The following is a 24,261-nucleotide window of genomic DNA, read 5'->3' as shown; positions in this document are numbered from 1 at the left end:
AACATCCTTGGTCAGGAAGAGGGTAGCCTCCCCCTCACCCTAGATGGTTCATCCTAGATAACACGGTGAGGAAGTCCTGCAGTTCATCTAAACAAAGAGCACTTAGACTAGAACAGACGCAACTACGTTAATCCTACCATAAAACAATAAGACACGGTATGACCTCTCATGCTCCCAAAGTGCTGTCTAATACACACAAAGTTTGCAGACTATCAAGGATCAAAACCTCTACCAATCTACAACTAATTACAAAACTCTAAGCATATATAAGTAAATATTTCTAAGCATAAATGACAATCAACAATACAAATCTAACATTTCCCCCCTTTTTGACCTTTATGCCTGAAAAGTTCCCAGGTATGAATACGTCATGTCTGACAGTTTCAATGCAAACCTTTTTATACTCAGCATATGTCAAATCACCCTAAATTACTGAAAGGTACACAGTTTAATAAATGTATTAGCAGTTACCCCATTCATTGAGCTCATCTCATGGCAAACTGCATCTTACGAGCAACCAAAGAAATTGTTAATTTAATAGTGAAACTAAAAAAGTAACATTTTCAAAAACATCTCAACTTGGTGGTGCTTCCTCCGGGTGTGCACATCACATGTCTTTCTGCAGAGTGGTTTAAGCTCTGCAGGGCGTCATGAATGTCTCTTCCAGTTGTTTCCATCACTGTCCATAGGACCAGAGTCCAAATGTATGTAGAATAGACATTCAAACATACTAGTTGGTTTTGTGGTTCGTCAACATGGGTCTCAGCTATTTCCAAGCTGCAGACCTCTCAGCACTCTAGTTTTATGGCCTCTTACCAGCCCCCATCACCTGACTTCAGACCTTCGTCTTGTGAGGGGGATATTTATGACTCCTTAATTGTCCACGCTCTGCAGAAAAAGCTCTCTGTGGAAAGGGTGCTGGGTTCCGTCATCTTACTGCTGTTATGATCCCAGCAGCCTTCAGAGTGTCATCGTATGCACAGTATAGTGGCACAGCATTAGGTGATGTTCATAGGAAACTGCTGTCATCACCACCATAGCTTCTGGTTCCTGTGCTTTCACAGAATCATGATGTCATCCTCGAACTCCTTCTGCGCTGTCGATGGAGCTTGGCACGCTCCCCTCATCCCACGAGTTTTCATGTTCCAACGCTGCTGAAGGTTTAAGGCAGAGCACGTCGTACACCTTAGTCGTCTTCCTCAGCGTCAATATTGAATCTTTCATTTTATTTAAAATCTTGCTGTGGGAAGTCTCCTCTTGATTTCCTGGAAGCTTAGTAGCACAGCTCTCTGTGTGATGTCTGCTGTGCTGAAGATGATCTCTGATCCTCCTGAAGCCTCTCTCCCATCTTGTGGACGATCCTCTCCTCTATTTTGCAGGCAGTTTCATGGTCCTTGCTGTGGCTCCAAGGTCTGATTTCATGATGGGCCCCAATCAGCTTGATCTTTGACCTCAACCACTGTCTGGTCCTGTCAGCTATGCGCTTCTCACTGGGCCTCTGAAGATTTCTCAGGAGATTACTGCTGCACCTGTATTTCCTTGCTAGGAAGACAAACTATTTGGAGAGTATGTCAACAATCATCAAACCACATTCTTTAGTTCAGTGAACTTCACTTATAGGCCATCAAAGCCTCATCTGAACATGGGTGCACCACTTGCATAGGTTTAATATTTGTAAATAAAACGGCTAATCACACAAATCACTGCAACAATAATAAAAAACATTGTTTAATGTTAATCCTTGGACCCCTCCTCTTGACGCATGGACACACCCATGCGTCAACTCACCAAACCTGGATTCCAGTCTTAAAGAAAAAGATTAGCTAGATCATATCCCAGGCAACATCAGGGCATCTCCTCCCCTGGAGCAGCACCACCCTGGACCCATAATCCTGCAATGAAAATGTTAGTGTGCTTTGCATATTAAGTTTGCTTAACACCTGGCTCTCCCAGGAGCCTGCATACACACCATCATGGCCTGGAAAACAAAATCTGGAAGTAAAATCAAACTCCATACCTGTAAACAATTGTATCATAAGGACAAGAAGCATTCAACATCAGCAAGACAAGTGTCATGTGCAGGTTTTCTCAAATCAGTAAACTACAATTATTTTCATAAGTCGCCTCAGACATGGATCATCCCATGTACTCAGGCAACATTAATGTAATCGGTGACTGCTCTTAAGCAAAGACACTCCACTTATATATTACTATGGGCTCAAAAGTGGCCAGCTAATGAGCCCATATCAAACTATCCCAGAAACACTGTATCTCTTATTTGTTTTACTCATGTCACTTGTCCGGTTCAGCTGAATCTTCCACAGCATTCTCAAAGAAACTAACATTAGCAATACACATTGACTGTAGTCAGACAGAGGTCAGACACAGGTCAACAGGTTCCAGAGGTGCCATAAAAACACCATAAAGTCAACCCTAGCTGTGGAAAGAAGTAACACCAGTTCTCAACACAGGAAATTTCACACAGGTTATTCACATTATCAAAGTAACCTTCACATTTTCCCATCAACACAATGCAACAGCATCACCACTCATAACCTGTAAACACAGTTTTCCTCACACATAAACCCAGAAATCCTGTAGTAGGAAAAAACATCAACCAGTTGTCCTGGTATAAATCGCATCATCAATTCACATGAAGAACTGGCATGCTGTAAGAAAAGAAAATGCAAATATTAGCGCTTGCGCAGGCGTATGCATACTTTGTCACAGATATCTCTGTGAGCAACTCAAGCCTATGAATAACACACCTGATAAATGCACAGACACAGAAAATGGCATTTAAAAGGTTAAATCATCATGCAACCTCGAGTGTTGCTGTCATCTTTCTGCTCCTGTAAAAGGAAACACATGGGTTCATCTGCACCTTTGTCAGGTGGGGGTTAGCTTCACACAATCATGTTCAGTCAGTCAGTCAGATATTTTAAAATTCTTACTCATTCACTCAGTGGTTCCTTCTTTTGCTAATTGTGGAAATTATCATCGCATTCGTTTCCACGCTCAGCAAAACGACGTTATTTCAAAAAGAAAAATAATTTAGACTGGATTTCCTCGGTGAATCCTTTTTGGGGGGGACTCTCATTTCCTAATTGTCCCAAATAAGTGGCTTTCTCCTGAACCCATTTTAAATGTGGAGAAACTCACTTGCAACAATTTTCTTGACGACGTGTAACGCTTTTAATTCCCGACTTGCAGATCTGCTCAAAGAAAAGAAATTCACAAGCAAAAATCAGTGCTTGTTCAAAAATGAAAAATAAAAAATAACAGAGATTATCAAACCAAACTCTCAGTGCACTGTGAAAGTATCAAAATAAAAAGGCCTTGTTAAGTCATGACACAAGCTCCTCATCTCAGGAGGGTAAATCATACCATTAGCATGGTTTATCATACCATCATACTAATCGGCAGGCTCAACTTCACAACAAAAGAAAAATCATCAGCTAGATTCACTCCAAATCAACCATCAGCTGCACAACACACAACATAATCCTAATGTCTTATTAGCTATGAGTTTAATTACCAGGTCTGTGCTCTTCACTCATTTAGGCCACAGATCTATTTTATTCAATTTTCCTTTTCCCTTCATCATAAAACATGTGACATGCTGTCATGCACTTCACAAAACAGTCTGTTCTGACGTATTCAGAGTTGTGTATCTAAATACAGGATTCACTCGCACATCAAAGCAGGAAACTCAGTGTTTTAGAGTCTCCACTCAACACACAACAACTCCAACACATCTCATTCACTCGTGCTAGAATTCAGTCACCTTTCATTAATCTAAAACCGATCACTAATTTGCATATCAACTATTAACCCATTAAGTTGACAGGACGACAGAAAAGCATGTTCAAAATAGTATCACAAAAGACAATTTCCCTCATACAGTAAATTACATGTGCTGCCTCAATCAAGCAGGAAGCTTCTCCCAATTTACCATTTTAACAACTAAATTTATTGTCTGATCACTGGTTGGTCAAACCAGGATCTTTTTTCCCACAAAAGTTAAACTGTTGTCCTGCAACCTGGAGAGTCAATTTTTTGCATTAGATAAATTCAGTATTTAATAACAAGTGTCTGCTAAATTGACACTATTTTAACACTGATGAAAGATAACAAGCTAATTTTCATTACATGTGTTTGTGTTATTAGGCAGGTCTAATGCATGTCTGTGGAGCTGCATATCCAGCAGAGCATGTTCTTAAAGCTGCCTTTCCTACACACTTCTCTGCTATTATTTAATCATTTCTTAACTAATGTGCTATGAGTCTTCATGAGTCATTTTGTGTTTGGAATTGTTAGTAGGGTTAATGCATGTTCTGCTTGTGTGTGTGTGATTTTGTATATGTTTCTATTTTCGCAATGTTTCAGACTCTGTCTCAATTTTCCAACTTAAGCAGTCAGTTTTCTTTTCCCCAGGTTTGCTAACCCAAATTTTGATTTCCCACATTAAATAATTCCTATGTGTTCTCACCTAGTCTTCTCACTCTGTTGTCCTCTCCCACTTCAACAGTCCAACAGCCGGCAGTTCTCCTTCAGCTTTGTCCTGTGTCCCACTGTCTCTTCTTGCCATTTTACTCCACAGGTGGCAAATGTCAAACTCCAACTGTTCAGTTCTCCTCAAACGTTTTCTTCACATGCACAGTGAAGTCACAGCCACTCTCACTATTGTCCTCTGATGCGGTTGACTTCGTGCTAGTGGCTGAAGTGCTGCTGCTGCTTCCTTCCTGGGCGACTTCTTAGCAGCTGCTGCCGGTTTCTTGGCTTTGGCCGCAGCGGGCGTCTTAGCTTTGGTCTCAGTAACCCTGTTCATCTTGAAGGATCCGGAGGCCCCGGTGCCCTTGGTCTGCACCAGAGTGCCCTTCGCCACCAGACTCTTGATGGCGGTCTTGACACGGGCCTTGTTCTTGTCCACATCGTAGCCTCCGGCAGCCAGAGCCTTCTTGAGAGCGGCCACGGCTTTCACAATCAGCTCGCCCACGCTGAGGCCGACCTTCTTGGGCTTGGAAGTCATCGTCTTCTTCTTCTTGGCCTGAACCTCGGCGCAGGGCGTGTTTATGATGGAGCCTTTCCCACCACAGCGCTGGCACGTTGAACGCATCATGAAGGGTCCATTTCTTTCATGTCGCTAGCCAGCATGCTAGCTGCATGTGGCTTGCCCGAGTCACTCAGTCCTTTTTGAGCATTTCAACATGCTGCCACCGCCATCTTGCTCGCCCCTCCGTGGAATTCATCCAATCAGACAGGAAGATGGGTTTGCTTTCTTCTGCTGCTGTTTATCCACATTGCTGCTGCTTTGCTGGGACTTTTTGTGCTCAGGACTTGCTGCTGTCTCTTTATCATGGAGCTGCATTCCTTATCTTCAGGGAGGAGTGAGCTCGCTTGTGAGGTTGAGAAACACATGGCACTGTAAATAAGTCAGCCAGAAACTTGGCCTGCATGTTTCCAATGATGTTAAACTATAACTTTCTTCCGACCGCTGCATGTGGAAAATTGATTCAGGTCTGCTTTTCACCTGAAAGTGACAAACTAAGACATTTCATTATTATCATCACTGCTTAATCAACACATATCTCTCTCTCTCTCTCGCTCTGTGTTTTTGTGAACAGTCCTTTCTTAAAAGCAGAAAATGAAATTATAGTTGTTGTTTTTTTTGGTTGATCAACACAAAACCTTTTTCCTATGATTATTTTTTTTCTACAATATAAATTCTCCCTCTTATTCACTCTTTTTTTTTTTTTTATTTACAATAGCTGGTGACCTGCAAAATCACCGCTGTCACTCACAATCAAAGGCAATTACTCTTGCACAGTGCACAAAAACACTGTGATGTCAGACACATTCACACTCACTTTGTCATCTGCAAAAATAAATCACATGGCTGATGATATGTGCCATGGTGATCCGTAAATATGATCACCAGTTTATTTAACTATTTTTCAACCCAACAAACAAATAATCAAAAACATGATGCTGATGTTATGAACACTCTACACACAAGTCAAGATGCAGGAAAACTGCTCATGGAAACGTTGCACACTCCAGTTATCACAGTTATCATAGCGCTGTTTCCCTCTCTTAGAGTAGTTCTCAGACAGCTCTCGATCTGATAATGTGTAGCCTGCTCATCAGCTCAGAAGAAAAGAAAAAACTGCAACGCAACATCACACAGTAGTTGCTCTGCCCACAGTGGCAAAGTCTTACACTTTCATATTCAACTCAGCTTCTCCATCATGTACTTTTAGATGTTTCATACAGGGTTCAGCATATTAGTTGTTTTCACAGGTGTGCTCTACATCTCAACAATGGTTCATAATAAGACGACAGTCTTCCACACAGGTCAAGTGCCTCTATGCACTTCAGTAGTTTAAATATTTATCTATATCACTTCACCTCACATGTCATCGTACTGAATTTAAGCAACCACAAGCGTAATGTAGATGACTTTTAACAACTATCCACCTCAATTACGTCTATGGTCTGGCACACAGGCTGAAGAGTTAACGTTTTGTGTCAGCAAGGGGTGGGGGGACAGCCACCCACCAGAGCATAGCTGCTGATGTGGGCTGGCCTTCTCCACACGCTCTTCAAGGCTGGTGTGTTTTCTGAAAACTTCTAACATTTTAATCTCTTCCATTTTTAAGCCCGCGATTAACCGCACGGCTCAGGTCCGCGTGAAACCCGCGTGACCGCGCTCGCGTGAACCCGCGCAGCTGTGGAGCCGTCGCTCCCTCTCTTTTTTACATAAATACTTTGTGCTGCCAGGAGCAAAGTCCAGCACAAACGTCTGTCTCCCTCCGACTCACTCTTGGTTGCTTAGAAACCCATGATAACAACAACAGTCGGTGTCACAGACCACATGTTCTGCTCCGCACACACCCACACAACAACAACAACGATGACAACAATGACAACGACAACAACACAAAATAGGCCTATCGTCCAGCACAGTCTGGACCCCGCGGAACTTCTCAACGCCCCACAAAGCGGCGGAGAACTCACCTCTAGCCACACAAAGTAGCGAGGAACCTCTTGCTCCACAAAGTAGCAAGGAACCCGGGTATCGCTACACAAAGTAGCGAACTTCTCAACGCCTCACACAGTGGCGGAGACTGCACAACGACACGGTTATAGAGTCGGCCTCTTCTCAACGCCTCACACAGTGGCGGAGACTGCACAACGACACGGTTATAGAGTCGGCCTCTTCTCAACGCCTCACACAGTGGCGGAGACTGCACAACGACACGGTTATAGAGTCGGCCTCTTTAAACTTACTTGGCGTTGCTTAGAGTGTAATATCAGCCCGAATCCCGCCGACCGTCATTCATCGAGGAGAAAAGACAGACCGCGAATCCACAGGAACTTCCTGGCTGACGTCAGGCTTTCAGCGTGCCTCTCCTCCCCTCGGTGAATGCGATTCCAGGGCTCCGGCATCGAAGGACCAATTAATGTTAGGTTTGTAGCATAAACCTATTCGCTGGAACGTTAAGACAATATAATTACACTGCTAAGCAAGACACAAATAGGCAAAGTTCTTCATGTTACTCGTGCACGGGAGAGAACCGGACAACCGCTTGACTCCAGTTGGTCTCGTCCGTTCTCCCATACACTGTCCTTTTATTGAGGTTACATGAATATGCATAGGTTCATTAACATACGACGTCTACATACAAACAAAGAGTACCTTGCCTGTGTGTGTGTGTGTGTGTGTGTGTGTGTGTGTGTGTGTGTGTGTGTGTGTGTGTGTGGGGACTGCTGATCAAAGGGTCAAACATCCTTGGTCAGGAAGAGGGTAGCCTCCCCCTCACCCTAGATGGTTCATCCTAGATAACACGGTGAGGAAGTCCTGCAGTTCATCTAAACAAAGAGCACTTAGACTAGAACAGACGCAACTACGTTAATCCTACCATAAAACAATAAGACACGGTATGACCTCTCATGCTCCCAAAGTGCTGTCTAATACACACAAAGTTTGCAGACTATCAAGGATCAAAACCTCTACCAATCTACAACTAATTACAAAACTCTAAGCATATATAAGTAAATATTTCTAAGCATAAATGACAATCAACAATACAAATCTAACAGAAACAATCAATTAATTCATTATCTGGGAATTATACATTGCTACCACAGAGGATTGCTAATCAGGAGATAAATTCACCAGTAAACACGGAATACAAAACACACTTCACAGAGCAGGACATTGATCCAGAACTGAACTTTTTTAACATCAAAAATACCTGCTACTATCATACTGAAGAACAATTCAACAAAACTGTCAAGGTCGACGGCAAAATATCTTTAATCCACTTTAATAGTAGAAGTTTATATGCAAATTTTCACAAAATAAGGGAATATTTAAGCAAATTTACACATCCATTCAGTGTGATTGCAGTATCTGAAACATGGATTAATAAAGAGAAAGGAGAGGACTTTGTAATAGATGGATATGAATTAAATCTTACAAATAGAAAGAATAAGAATGGCGGTGGTGTGGCCTTGTTTGTGGATAAAAATTTAAAATACAGTATGGTGGGAAAAATGTCGATGGTGGTGGATAATATATTAGAGTGTGTAACAATAGAAATTAGTATGGGAAAAGAGAAAAATGTCATTGTAAGCTGTATATATAGAACACCAGGTTCTAATATTGAAATTTTTAAGGAGTGGGTAGATAAAACATTCATTAGGACAAATCAAAAAGTCATGTTCATTTGTGGGGATTTTAACATAGATCTACTAAATCCAAACAAGCAGAGAACGACAGAGGAATTTATTAATACAATGTATAGCTTGGGACTTTTTCCAGTGATCACTAAACCCAGCAGGATTACAGCACAGTCGGCAACCCTAATAGACAATATATTTACTAATGAAATAGAAAATAGAACCATAAGTGGTCTCCTAATTAATGACATCAGTGATCATCTACCTGTTTTTATAGTGTATAACAGCAATTACAGGAAGGTTAAACAGGAAAACACAATAAAATACAAACGAGTGAGAACAGAAGAGTCAATAAACGCATTCAAAAGTGATTTACTCAAGCAAGAATGGGAGATGCTGTATAAGGAAAAAAATATTGATAAAGCTTATGAGATTTTTTTAGGAAAATTTAAACTGTTATATAATAGTCATTGCCCAGTAAAGAAATATAGTAAAAAACAAAAATATGCAGAGTGCCCATGGATTACAAAAGGATTGCAAAATGCATGTAAGAAGAAAAATACCTTATACAGAGAATTTATAATGAACAGAAGTACAGAAGCTGAAAATAAATACAAGAAATATAAAAATAAATTAACGAGTATTTTAAGGTCATGTAAAAAGGAATACTATGAAAAAATACTGATTATGAATAAAAATAATATTAAAGGGATCTGGAAAACATTAAATACCATCATCAAAAAGGGCTCGGGGCAGGCAGACTATCCTTCGTATTTCGCAAATAATGATAGAAATATTACTAATATGAGAGATGTGGTAAATGAGTTCAATAAATTCTTTGTAAGTGTTGGGCCAGACTTGGCTGAAACAATTCCTGATATAACAGATTCTGTAGAGAAAGAAACTAGACTCATTGACCGCAATCCTCATTCGATGTTCTTAACGGTGGTGGAAGAAATGGAAATCATTGATATTGTTGGGAAATCACAAACAAAAAACTCTACAGACTCTGACGACATTGATATGGAAATCGTTAAGAGAGTGATAGAGGGCATTTCCAAACCCTTAACACACATTTGCAATTTGTCCTTACAAACTGGTACATTCCCAAAACAAATGAAAACAGCTAAAGTAACACCACTGTTTAAAAATGGTGACAGACACCAATTCACAAATTATAGACCTGTCTCTCTACTTTCTCAATTTTCAAAAATACTGGAAAAAGTCTTTAGTAATAGACTTGACAAATTTATAGATAAACACAAAATAATAATGGATAGTCAGTATGGTTTCAGATCAAATAGATCAACATCATTGGCATTAATGGAACTGATCGAAAATATCACCAACAATATAGATAAAAGACAATGTATAGTTAGTGTATTCATTGACCTAAAAAAAGCTTTTGACACAATTAATCATGACATATTACTTGATAAACTGGAGTACTACGGCATTAGAGGAGTGGTGTTAGAATGGGTAAAGAGTTATTTGAGAGACAGGCAGCAATTTGTGAAAATTGGGGAATATCAATCAGAGTGTATGGACATTGTTTGTGGAGTTCCGCAGGGGTCAGTATTGGGACCAAAGCTGTTTATCCTCTATATCAATGATATATGTAGAACATCAGATATACTACAGTTTATTCTATTTGCAGATGATACAAATATTTTTTGTGCTGGAGAGAATTTACAGCAGCTTTTGAAAATTGTCACACAAGAAATGATTAAACTGAAAACATGGTTTGATAGAAATAAGCTATCATTAAATTTGGAGAAAACTACATTTATGTTATTCGGAAATTGTAAAAAAGATGCAGGAGCAAAATTATTAGTAAACAATGTTGAAATAGAGCAAGTTTCGGATACAAAATTTCTGGGTGTGATAATAGATAACAAAATCTGCTGGAAACCTCACATAAAGCATATACAAGCCAAACTGTCAAGAAGCATCTCCGTACTGAGTAAAGTTAAATATTTTTTGCCTTCCAAATCACTCCGGGTACTTTATTGTTCACTTATATTGCCATATTTGGAATACTGTGTGGAAATTTGGGGAAACACATATAAAACTGCACTTCAACCAATATGTAAAATTAAAAAAAAAGCAATCAGGATGATTAATAAAGCAGGATTTAGAGACCATACTAACATCATGTTTTTGAAATTAAAAATACTGAAGTTTATGGATCTTATAAAATATAAAACTGCAAAAATTATGTACAAGGCCAGATACAATATGTTACCAGGAAATATACAGAGGATGTTCTATGACAGAGAAGGAGACTATGAATTGAGGGGGAAATTGAATCTAAGGATTCTTAAAGCACGGTCAAAGGTTAAAACCTTTTGTGTCACTATTTATGGGGTAAAACTGTGGAATAGTTTTACTATAGATCTACAGCAATGCTCAGGAATTAGTAAGTTCATGAAAATACTTCGAAAACTGATTTTGGAAGAATATGATACCGATAAAGATGATGACCCATTGTATGTATAAAAATATCAAATTATATCCAAATTATATCAATCACGGTAGCCAAGTTTATATAGGTTCTCCTCGTGTATTGTGTGGAGTATGTGATGATGGGAATTAGGTGAATTATGTGGAATCAATAAGATGTTGAGCAGGGGTAGGAATTAATAAGTATGTTCATACTTCTTCCTACTCCTTTTCAGACCAAACATTGTTACATTATGTCAGACGATTTTGTTTTATTTCATTATATATTTTTTGTTTATCTGAACACATACATGTGTGTGCTTATATCTACATATATATTCGTATCTGTAAATGAAAATATATGTAGTGTGTATATATTGTTTTTTTTGTTTTATATGTCTGAAACAAATAAAGATACAATACAATACAATTACATGTCTGCAAGTAATTAAACAAAAGCAATTCAGAGATTTAGAAATTGTGTCCCACTGTGTGTAATCACACGCAGTGGGACACAATGCAAATATAATACTTTAATTTATTATATGTGACACATGTAAATGCATGAACCAAAAAATTGATTCTTTATTCCATGAATTTACCTTTTAGACCACATTCCTACTTCAATTTTAAATATGATTAATCTTTTTTTTATTAACCGATTAAATATAACATGCATGGCACTGTCATGGTCCTAGGGTTCAGTGCTTTAGTTTTGTTTTTTAGATATTGTCTATTAGTTATTTTCAATTCAAAAACAAGAGTAAAGTTGTAAAGTCTAAAGTCTAATCCACATTAAAGCTCAATGTTTGAGTTGAGTTTCTATAGTCCTGCATTTGGGTCTACATCCTGCCTGCCTCACAGCCATCCCCTAAGAGAATGACAACTAAACCACAGACCGTGTTGAATGCCATAATTTAGGAAAATCCCTGAAGCCTGATTGCTTCAGTTGCCTGAGATTTCAAGCCTGCATGCCTGTGAACTGGCTCTTTCTTTTTCACAATTCTTTGCATTTACTGCAGCTGCAAACCAGCTTCTTGTGGTGGATGCAGCAGCACACCATCTTCTCACCAGCTTTCCAATCACAAAACCACAAAATGGCATGAAACGTGGAGCTCAGCAGCAGAGAATTCACCAGCCAAAGGACTTTAGACTGGGTCTTCAAACTTTGATGCTGGCCTGTCAGAGGCAATGCTGCTCTGTAGCCTTGTCAGCTCTTCATCAGGCCCAGCCTTATCGTTGGTGGGGTTATAGGAAGGAGGAGTGGATCCAGCTTCCAGAAGGAAGCAAGGCTCCTGACTATGTTGCTCCCTTGTACAGCCCTTGGACGGCGTGTGCCTTGCTCAACCCCAGCTCCTTCACATTGTGTGCATTGTGCATCATCTGCATGTCCTACTTAGCAGCCCTAGCCTGGGGCCGCATGACATACCCTGTCATGCGGCCCCAGTAGCATGACCCTGAGTCAGTGCGTCCTGTGTTGCCTGAGCTTAATCCAATGAGTCCCTTGTGAGCTGAGGTCAAGCCAGTGGGCTGAGCCCAGGCTAGTGGGTCCTGTGTCGCCTGAGCCCAAGAGCTTAAGTTTGTCTCCACATGCCAAGAAGACCAAGCCTCCTGAAGGATGCTGCCTGCTCAATTATTGCCAGATTCCTGCCAAGTCATTGAAGGGTTCTTGTTGCTGTTGTCAGTTCTCAGATAAGCCTCCCATGGTATTCCATCACCTTCACCGCTGGACTCCAGAGATTCTCTTTCAGTGCAGTTGTTGGCTTCTAGAGGGTCCCCTTCGATGCTGTTACAACCACCACAGGGATCCCACTTGCTTCGTTATCACTGGCCTCCTGCTCGATCAGATGAGCTCCACCTCAGCTGCTGGTATCCCACCCTGCCTTGTCACTCTGTCTTCTAGAGGGCTTCCATCTTCTTCATTGCTGGCCTCCTCCAAAGCCTCCAGAGGAGTCCCATCGCCTCTTCCATTACCAACCAAGGCGCCTGAAAGCCTCCATCTTCACTGCTGCTGGCATCCTGCCTGGCATGCCGAAGAGCTCTGTTTCCTCAATTGCCGCTTGGTGCCAGCAAGGCCTCCTGAGAGGTCCCGTCATGTCTTTTGCTGTTGGGGGACAAAAGAAAATTGGTGTACAACCAGTCCCTACATACTTCCTGTTTAAAGGGATCTTTTTCCCTTCCCACTGTTGACTGGTGCTTTGCTATAGGGTTGTCTTTTTAATACTTTTTAATATTCACTTTGTAATATTATAGGGTCTTTACTTTACTGAAGTAAAGTTGTAAAGGAGAGTGGGCCAAAATTATTTCACTATGTTGCAAAAGACTGATAAAGGCATACAAAAATTATTACCTCAAGTGAATGCTACTGGTTCTGCAAGCTATTGAATCATGAGATGAAAAAGAATGACTATACAAGAGAGTAGGTTCACGCTATCTTTGGTTGTCTCACTGCAAATTGTTCAGAAGTGACCTCATAAAAAACGTCCCAAGGTTGAGAAACTGTAGGAGTCTGAGTCAGGCACTGTGTACTGCAAGCAGTCATGCAATAAACATTTGTTTTGGGAAGACGCTGGCAGCATTACACTGGGGTGGACACTGATCTCTCAGCATGGGGCCAAAGGGACACATACACAATTTTTTAGCAGGATATTTTCCTCCCTTCTTTAAATACATTTTTTTTTAAAGCTGGTGAATTTCCTTCATCTTATCTCTGTCTGTTTAGGTTTTAAAATACTGATGCTTTCCTTACAAACCTTTCCTTTTGATTCCTTTTTTATGTACACTTGTGCACACGGATAAAAATGAGACCAGAGGTTACCACCTTTTATAAAGTGGCAATATGAACATATAGCCGCTCTGCAATGTCCAATTAAGTTGCAAAACGTCAACTGTTATAATTTCCATTGGCTTTTTATTATAAACACTAACTAACAGTATCATCTATTATTGGCAATGCAAATGCATTCCTTTTAAAATGCATTTAATGTAAATTATTTTTCACTGATTATTCTTCAGTCCAGTCTCAGCATGCTCTCAACGTCACTTGGAATAACTGAAAAACCTATGCAAGGTAAAACGTGGACACACTAGATATTGATTTGATTGATTTTTTTTTATGTTTACTGCTCTTTGCTTGAAGTTGATTAATCAATGAAGAAATGCTCATGACATGTTTTTAAGCAGCCATACTTTAATTTAGTGTCTAAAATTAAGTGATCTGTGCTGTATGTTAACTTCAACTAATGTATTTGTAATTTACATTGCATTAGTTATTAGAAAAGGTACTCTCTGGATTTTTGAGGTAATGTACATCATTTATGATGCAGTAAAGCAAACAAAACACAAACTAGATGCAGAGTTTGTATTAAACCTCTAAGGAGTTTTCACTATAATCAGCTCTTTAATAGTCCTCAAAAGTAACACTATAAAAAGACAGTTTCAAGTATTAAATTAATCATACATTCTGTAAAAGGAAACTTGTTTTCGTTTGCGTTAATAATATCAAAGAGTTACAACATTTGCCTTGATTTTTGAAGTTGTATGTAGGAAACATAGTATCACAAAAGTGAGTGAGCTGTAGCTACTGTGCGTATTATGAAAAAAATAATAATAGGAAAATTTGATATGATTATAGTCAATGCCAGTACATATGTTTAACCATCAAATGTACATTTGGACACAATGTGGAGAGAAGACCAGAAATCTTTGTCACTAGTGTTCTTGTTGTGTGTGCAATGTAATTGAGATTTGCACAATAGTACTATACCTAAAAGCCTCATTTGGCACATTTATGTCATCAGCTCAGTTCAATGTGCAATCTTGGACTTGTCCTTTGTGGCTGCTTACATTAAGAAAAAAATGCGGCTTGAGCTGATTAACAGCGTAACTGATGATGACTGCTCTCGAATCTGGCTGACTTCAGACTTTGAAATCTACAAAATAGAAATTTGAAATAACTCATGCCAGATGAACAAGTGAACCAAGGAGATAAATTCAGCAGGGGAGCAATGATAAACTGGGTAGGTTTAAGGAAACAAGCAAGTGATTGAACGTTTGATTTCGTTCCACTTGTAGCTGTGGGGCTTCACTGGAAGGAAAAGACATCATGCAGCAGCAAAAAGCATATAAATTAAATAGCCATCAATTTATGGTTTGGGAAAGATAGTTTATCATCTTTGAAAAGCAAGCTATTCATTGGCTCTATTATTTACGTAACAAGGACAAAAAGACTGAGGTGAGCTGAGCCTTGTTGACAGTGTGGCCTTTTGTTCCTGGCGAGGACAGTTGCTAGATTGAATTAATCTGACTTTAGAGCCTAACGTTTATCTTGGTCAGTCATATCTGATCTTTGGCTGTCAGGTGGAGATGGGTTCCTTGAAGAAATAAACTGCTTGTAGAGCTAGTGAAGGATCTGCTTTGTCTGTATACTATAGTGGCAGCATATCCAAATCAGCCAAAAGTGTATGTTTCTCGAATTAGAACAATTTTAGATAATAAAATAATTAAACCTGTAGAAAAAAGTATTTATCCCCATGTTACATGCCATTAGACTAATATGATAAATAATAAACGAGGAACTTAAAAAGATATTTATTTAGAGCTGTTTAAGTTCAAATTATTAATATTGCACCAAAGTCGAATAGAAAACACTCCATTACTTTCCTCCAGTCATATTTTCCATGGATAATTTCCCATTAGTTCACTTCTCTCCAAGAACTTCCCCACAAATACATCAAACAAAAAAATGGGGAGAAAAAAAACAATTACAACAACAATTTAAAAAACAAAACAAAACATAAAAACAACTTTCACTTCTGCTGGCACAGTTTCGGTTCAGTACAGTCACTCCACTTTGAAAGCTGTGAGCTGATCCTTTTGACCGTGTCTTTTGCTACCTGGGCCATTTCTAAACCAGAGATCATAATCCTCGAAGGGCCCTCATTAAGTCTTTGCTCCAATTAAGCCACACACATTTCGCCACAGCACAATTGCTTTGTACCACAGCACACAAATCCTTCAACAGTGGATTAGGCTGTTCAGTGGGTGGGATGAAAATAGCAGCGCTGGTATGTCAGTGGAAGAGGTGAGCACTCCTTAAGTGTCAGCAGCCAAGGGAACTATGTTAGAGGTAATATTAACCTAAAAACTTCGCCATAATAGATATGGCCTATTTAGATATCTCAAATGTGGCTTAGCAAGTGGAATCACTAAGCAAGTGCTGCTGAACTCGAATGGTATGTGATTTCCACCTAGCATCAAGGTCATTGAGCCCTAAATGTTTTATCTTTCACTGTTTCATAATCTGTTATTATCCAGTGGATGCATTAATGAACATGGTTAGATATATTGTTTTCACTTCTTAACTGCTTCATATTGTACATTTCTTCCATTTAATAAAGAAAAAAGAGTGATTGTCAGCAAGATATTTCCCCTTCGTTATACTAGTTCAGTCTTTAGCACTGGAACTGCCAAGGGGGTAATTTTGACCATGTTGGCATTTTAGAATTTCTGTGGCTCTGTTAGATCAAAATGCCATAAAATCATATTTCCTCAATTTTCCTAAAAGGGTATTATTCATCAAATATTTAATTCCATGGTATGAGATCAAAACATTAACCATTTCTACCTAGAACCCCTGAGGAGGTCATTTTGACCCCATAGAAATTAAGCTAAAACCACTACTGCAACTCTGGGTTGCCTAGCAACATGATTATCAACTATAGTTTGTCAACTATAGTTTTACATATTATATTGGCCATTAAAAAACATGACTAATTTTGGAGTATTATCATTAACTAAGCTTGCTGCTTTCAGCCATTCATGACCAATGAAGCAATGACAACTGCAGATTAAATAGACAGTACAGAAAATAGTAAATATTTGGCTCCCTGCCTTTCTGTGAAATAGAGTGACAAAAAGTCAGCTCTTCTAGTGTGGAGTTATCTTAAAACTGTTGCTGATGTGCATTTTAACATTGTACAGTCAAGTAAGGCACATTCACTATCTGAGGCTGCAAAACTGAATTGCATGTGCTCTGCAAATGCTACTCACTTGTCTTCTCCAGCTGAAATGATGGCGTAATGAGGCATTCTTTGGCAGCTGTTTAGGAAGAAAAAAGATCAAGTTGACCAGGCAAGGAGAAAGATATTGTGCGTATGTCATACTAGTCTTTTCTTGGCTACCATGCGGGTGTGGTAGCTAATGTACTTCCTTGGAGTGACGTTTCTTCAAGTGTGTTTATCCTGGATCGCTGGGCATTTGTGGATGCTGACTCGTTGAAGTCGTGAGCTCTTTCACCATGTCTGCTCTGATTTGTGTTTCTTTTGTTTTATTTCAGACCCTGGAGTAAGTGACCCGTGCATAGAGTCACACTACACGTTTTCCACTGGGTTTCTGTGCTTCTACAACAGCTTATGGACATTTGATATTGGGAAGCTAACAAGGTATGTCACTATAAATCCATGTCTTTCTGTAATTGTGAATTTTGATATAAAAATTTTTTTTTATTTTATAATATAATATGTAATATAATATTTTATAATATATCACAGATAATTAACATGTTTGCTATCCCCAGCTTACACTTAAAATCAATTTTCAGCAGCTTTCACAGTGCATGTGTGGTTTTAGTTACATTTGAACAACAAATTGATGACGATCAGCACTGATCTATGTGAGATTGATCTGACTCTGCACCACCATTATTTAACGGTCCTTAAAATGCGAGGGATTGCTTCTCCCTGAGATTCCATTTTTTATTTATAAATATAGAATAGTGGACATAATAGTTTTAATTTGCCTCACCAAATGTGTTTGCAGTCATGGTAACCCACTGCCATTACATAAGACGTTAAAAGGAAAGGAAATCATCATTGCTAAGTAGTTTTACATAATTTAAAGAATTGCATTTGCATTAGTGGAATTGATTGGAAAATTTCAGTTTCCTTTACAAGCATTTTGTACTGGTATTGGTTATTTAACTTAATTTAAGATTTAAGCCAAACAGGATTCTAGATTTGAATCCAAAATGATGAGATAGTCCAGTTTATGGAAATGCCTGTGTACTTTCAACACAAGACTTACCTCAATAAGTATATGGTATATATAGTATATGGTCAAGATATAAAATATGACATATTAATAATACTGCTTCTGCAGGGAATGACTCTGTGGGTATCCACCACATCTAGCAGTCTGCATAGCCTCAAATGCAAGTGCTGTATGATTCTGGTCAGACCCAGTGTATTTTTTTTTTTTTTTTTTGGGGGGGGGGGGGGGAGGAGGGGGGGTTACCATTTGTCTTTGATGTCACTTTTTCAATAGATGCACTAAGAAAAAAAATGGAACTGGTTGGAAATTAATGTGAAGGGGAAGGACTGTGCTGAACGACGTGAGGAAAGAAAATATGTCCCTCCGCACTCCCTTGCAGCCGTGAGGCATAACACAATTAGACTTTAGATTGTTTTTTCCTCCTTCTGCCCGTCTGATTTCTGCTCTTGCCAGACTATTCTCTTTCATCTGCTTTATTCCTCTGTATTGTCATAATGTAGCAGACCCTGAGTGCTCTCACAGATCACTGGTACAGCTTATCAGTGAAGTGGTTCTGCTTCAAATTGGGTCCCTTAATTTAGTCTTTCTGCATTCATTCTCAGTATTAGACTTTCAGGCAGAAAAAAGATGGTAGTGGCAAAGAGGTAAGATAAACATACTTTAGGCAGAACAATCTAGAATACTACATGAAAATCTCATGCAGAGTTCGGGAACTAAGGCAATAAAGAACGGTGTGTTTACAGTTCTGAACACTGAATAAGCTGTTTGCTTTTGGAAACAATTGTTGAGATCACCTATTCAGATCTATATGTTTGAGAGATAAGTCAAGGGAAAGGCTTACATCAGGTAAGAGATTAAAGTGCTGTATTTTCTTCCTACAATATCTGCTACTTACATATTAGTGTAAAAAAATAAACTGGTTATTAGCCCTTTTTTTCTTTTTTGGATATTTTTCATTTATTACATGCATATGTAAATATATATTTGGTTTACAATATTACAATTGTACAAGTGTTCATGTGCCTCTCCAAATATATACAATATAAATTTATACACCAGTTAAGAGTCCACATTGGATTTAGTATTAAACTTGAGCATAACATATTTAGAATCCTTTCTTTGCAATTCCTTCTAGTACAATATCCTCAGTAAATTCTAGTAGGACAAAGCGCAGGAAACATCCACATATACATTTGTATACATCTTAAGAAAATAATGTGTTTGTCAATCTTGGTAATCCTGCTAAAATTATGTAGGGTAGAGATTTAAACATAATATACAGTGGGGCAAAAAAGTATTTAGTCAGCCACCGATTGTGCAAGTTCCCCCACCTAAAATGATGACAGAGGTCAGTAATTTGCACCAGAGGTACACTTCAACTGTGAGAGACAGAATGTGAAAGAAAAATCCATGAATCCACATGGTAGGATTTGTAAAGAATTTATTCGTAAATCAGGGTGGAAAATAAGTATTTGGTCAATAACAAAAATACAACTCAATACTTTGTAACATAACCTTTGTTGGCAATAACAGAGGTCAAACGTTTACTATAGGTCTTTACCAGGTTTGCACACACAGTAGCTGGTATTTTGGCCCATTCCTCCATGCAGATCTTCTCGAGAGCAGTGATGTTTTGGGGCTGTCGCCGAGCAACACGGACTTTCAACTCCCGCCACAGATTTTCTATGCGGTTGAGGTCTGGAGACTGGCTAGGCCACTCCAGGACTTTCAAATGCTTCTTACGGAGCCACTCCTTTGTTGCCCGGGCGGTGTGTTTTGGATCATTGTCATGTTGGAAGACCCAGCCTCGTTTCATCTTCAAAGTTCTCACTGATGGAAGGAGGTTTTGGCTCAAAATCTCACGATACATGGCCCCATTCATTCTGTCCTTAACACGGATCAGTCGTCCTGTCCCCTTGGCAGAAAAACAGCCCCATAGCATGATGTTTCCACCCCCATGCTTCACAGTAGGTATGGTGTTCTTGGGATGCAACTCAGTATTCTTCTTCCTCCAAACACGACGAGTTGAGTTTATACCAAAAAGTTCTACTTTGGTTTCATCTGACCACATGACATTCTCCCAATCCTCTGCCGTATCATCCATGTGCTCTCTGGCAAACTTCAGACGGGCCTGGACATGCACTGGCTTCAGCAGCGGAACACGTCTGGCACTGCGGGATTTGATTCCCTGCCGTTGTAGTGTGTTACTGATGGTGACCTTTGTTACTTTGGTCCCAGCTCTCTGCAGGTCATTCACCAGGTCCCCCCGTGTGGTTCTGGGATCTTTGCTCACCGTTCTCATGATCATTTTGACCCCACGGGATGAGATCTTGCGTGGAGCCCCAGATCGAGGGAGATTATCAGTGGTCTTGTATGTCTTCCATTTTCTGATGATTGCTCCCACAGTTGATTTTGTCACACCAAGCTGCTTGCCTATTGTAGATTCACTCTTCCCAGTCTGGTGCAGGTCTACAATACTTTTCCTGGTGTCCTTCGAAAGCTCTTTGGTCTTGGCCACGGCGGAGTTTGGAGTCTGACTGTTTGAGGCTGTGGACAGGTGTCTTTTATACAGATGATGAGTTCAAACAGGTGCCATTCATACAGGTAACGAGTGGGGGACAGAAAAGCTTCTTACAGAAGACGTTACAGGTCTGTGAGAGCCAGAGATTTTCCTTGTTTGAGGTGACCAAATACTTATTTTCCACCCTAATTTACGAATAAATTCTTTACAAATCCTACCATGTGAATTCATGGATTTTTTTTTCACATTCTGTCTCTCACAGTTGAAGTGTACCTCTGGTGCAAATTACTGACCTCTGTCATCATTTTAAGTGGGGGAACTTGCACAATCGGTGGCTGACTAAATACTTTTTTGCCCCACTGTAGACACTCAGACAGTAATATAGAATAATATAGATCATATAAATTTACCACAGGTTTAAATGTAACACTAAATGTTACATCCAATTTCAGTTAAGTATTTAAGTGAAATTGTCATACTGTGTGGTTGCAGCTGTGAAGTGAGTTCAATGGATTGGCTTGTAATTTTTCCTGGGATTAATGAGTATGTTTACCCACTGGCTACCACACAGAAATGCTCGATTCTCTGACTTGTCAGATTTTGATGTTTTATCATTCCTAGTGCAGCTGTCTCTAAATTTACACATGAAATAGTTTTTAGGCATTACTCATGGATATGAGAGATAAAACAATATTCATCTGTGGCTACACTTTACTAGAATGAACTTAAAGGCATGATTAAGCCATTAAGGCCACATCTGCCAGCCTATTTTTTTTTTAATTTGCACAGAACTCTGTTGTATATTGCTACAGTGGATGTGACATTTTAATTAAGCAAAGGCTGTAAAAATTATTACCGTGAGGTTGCAGAGAGCTACTGCTCTCATCATTGTAGAGACTAGTTGCCATTCAGTCTACCTTTGACAAACTAGAGCACCCGGAAAATTATCATAACAGGAATAGAAAAGGAAGGTGGTGTAAAATGAAATGCATCAGGGTTTTTTTTCTCCATAAAGCAGTATTACTCTATAGTGTGTACTACATGTGCTAGATAGCTGAGCTTGTACATCAGTGCAATACATTGGCATTAGAATACATTTCAATATATTTCAAAACTTTCTTTTTGCCTTTTTAGTACTGCCTTTAGAATAAACAAGAACACTTAATTTGACACACAAAATGCCAACTTAAAAGACTTAAACACATCATAATAGTTTCTATATTATCTGTGTTTATGAATGCGTGGATGTGAATCTTTTTTTTCTTTGCTTTGCATGAGTAATAATTTATTTATTGCATGAGCAAACCATACCTAATGAAGAATGAAGTCATCTAGGATCAATCTACATTTGTAACCCAACATGATTTCCCAACAAAAGAATACGAGGAAAATCAGCCTGTTTAATTTTACATAAACACTAAGGACATGTAGATTCCATAGGGTATGGTTTTAAACATAGTAGACATACATGGTAGCACTTTATAATAATGTCACATTATTAGGCACTAGTAAGGTGTTAGCAAGTGCTTAATTCATCATTTATATATCATTACTAATTGTTAGTATGTCATTTGTAAATACAGATATGTTTATCATTCAGTTACTGTTATACCATGTACAGCTATCACTGCTGTAACTACTACTACATCACTGTAGTAGCAGTAATATATATATTTATATTGATAATATATTAATAATTTCTATCTCTTCAGCATCTTGTGTCTGTGGTAAAACTGTTCAAAAGACGATGTGTCCATGTATGCAGAGCCACTCTTAAACACATATACTGTAGTGTAAATGTGTAACAGAGGAGTTTTCAAATCACAACATTGTGGAGACATTCCACTGTAACTCTTTAACCTCATGCTAAGTTTACAGTCAGTGAGCATGTCCATAGAAGGTGCCGTAGCTTTAGAAATATGAATTTGTAAAGAACCTGGAACATATTTACAGTTTGATTTTTAGTTGTGGAAATTGGATGAATGTTTTGTTCATGTTTATAGGGCTATACATCTGGACAAGGAACTGCTTCGGTTAACAGGATAACTCTGTACAGCTTCTGCAGTCACTGCTACCTTAGTACATGACATGACATCATAATGACACATTATCAGAATGCCATTGTAATGGTACAGATTTTCTCTGACATTTAATAGAATTTCATGAATTGGTTTGATTAAGGGGGGGGGGGGGGGGGGGGTGCTAGAGTGATGGATTTTGCAAAACATCCTCTATACACCCTTGTCAAAACACAGTTTGACTGGTATGGTGAGTGGGATGTGGCAGACAAACAAAGGAGGGTGAGGACTATCTCAAACGGTGATGTGTCAGTGGTGTTGTCTGTTCTGACTAATGTTACAAAGCAAAAGCAGTGAAACACAGTCAGCACTGTGGACAGCTCTGCTCTGTATTGTTTTCTGTTCAGGACCTTGGACAGTTCCCCTGAGATCTAAACACAGTCACAGAGAGAGTTCATTCACAGTCTATCTGCTGGACAGAGACCTTTGTACTTTCTTTTACATTCAAAAAGTAGCAAATGAACTAATCTGAGGCTTCTCAGTTACCCATTAATCCCTATTACCCAGTGATCATAGAGTCAATGAGCAAACTTTTTGTTTAACTGTGTGATAATCACCTAAAGTAAGCTGTTCCAGAGCCTATAAATTCCTGGTTGCCGGCCAACCAGTTGCCTCGAGATATATTTCAGTAGTAGCAGAAGTGTTCCATTTAAATAAAACTGATCAGTACTTTAATGATCTGTAGATTTCGTTAATTATTAGGAGCTCTGTCTGCAAGGTATCTTATTAAAACCTGTTTTTGAGTCTAGCTTACATTTCAATTGGATGTCTTTAGGCTATAATTAAAAAAAACATACTAGAATGAAAAGCATTGTCTTTTGATAGGATGTTTAATATTTTGCATAAGTACACTCAGTTCGTACAGAAGGAGCATTTATTGTGAACCATACAAATAAATGATCACAAAAATAAATAAGCAAACACACAAACAAAAAGGGTAAAGATGGAAAAGAAGAAGCATCCCAACAGTGGCAGATTCAGCATAAACCACTGCTTTCATATTTCATTAGTGCAACTCCGACTACCATTGGGTTGACATCATGAATCAAAAATCTTTTTATAGCCTCAGTGTGACAGCACATCTGGAACTATCTGTGTACATGTGACTGCTTTTTTGTTACAAATTATACCTCTACAGTTCCTTGATTGGACAATTCAGTGAAAGAACACACAACAAGCAGTTAAACCGAATACTTAATGAACCTATGTTTGTGTTCCAGTATTGTGTGGTTTAAGGGTTTTGAGTTTTTGTATGTATGTGAAATATCAGTATTTATACACTTAAAATGATAAGTATATAAAACATTACTTTCAAACAGTGTATTTATGAACAGCTAAAGCTGATCGGCAGACTACCATTAAATAAGTGAATTTTTCATGTACTGCAGCCTGACATTCCTTCCAGAGATGGCACAGAGATACTTGCTTAGTAATAAGAAAATAATGCCATCCCATTGCCTGCTTACACCTTCAACACATTCC

The 24,261-nt window shown here is 38.9% G+C and overlaps 1 protein-coding gene and 1 pseudogene across 2 annotated transcripts in view; one reads left to right on the top strand and one right to left on the bottom strand.

The window, feature by feature from the left end:
* lingo2 (leucine rich repeat and Ig domain containing 2) overlaps positions 1-24,261 on the top strand; it is a 239,702-nt gene that overhangs the window by 74,566 nt on the left and 140,875 nt on the right. For both annotated transcript variants that reach the window (XM_085468894.1, XM_085468889.1), the window contains exon 3: positions 17,468-17,573. The gene's annotated coding sequence lies outside the window, so the exon portion shown is untranslated. The remainder of the gene's footprint in view (positions 1-17,467; positions 17,574-24,261) is intronic.
* Positions 566-6,149, bottom strand: LOC146716839 (histone H1 pseudogene; annotated as a pseudogene).

The sequence above is a fragment of the Copadichromis virginalis genome, linkage group LG2 (genome assembly GCF_057382275.1).
Source record: "Copadichromis virginalis isolate Kocher_CV1m ecotype Utaka linkage group LG2, C_Virginalis_male_GT1.1, whole genome shotgun sequence".
Taxonomy (NCBI): Eukaryota; Metazoa; Chordata; class Actinopteri; order Cichliformes; family Cichlidae; genus Copadichromis; species Copadichromis virginalis.
Note: the sequence above shows the minus strand (reverse complement) of the source record. Positions and strands in the feature narration are given on the sequence as shown.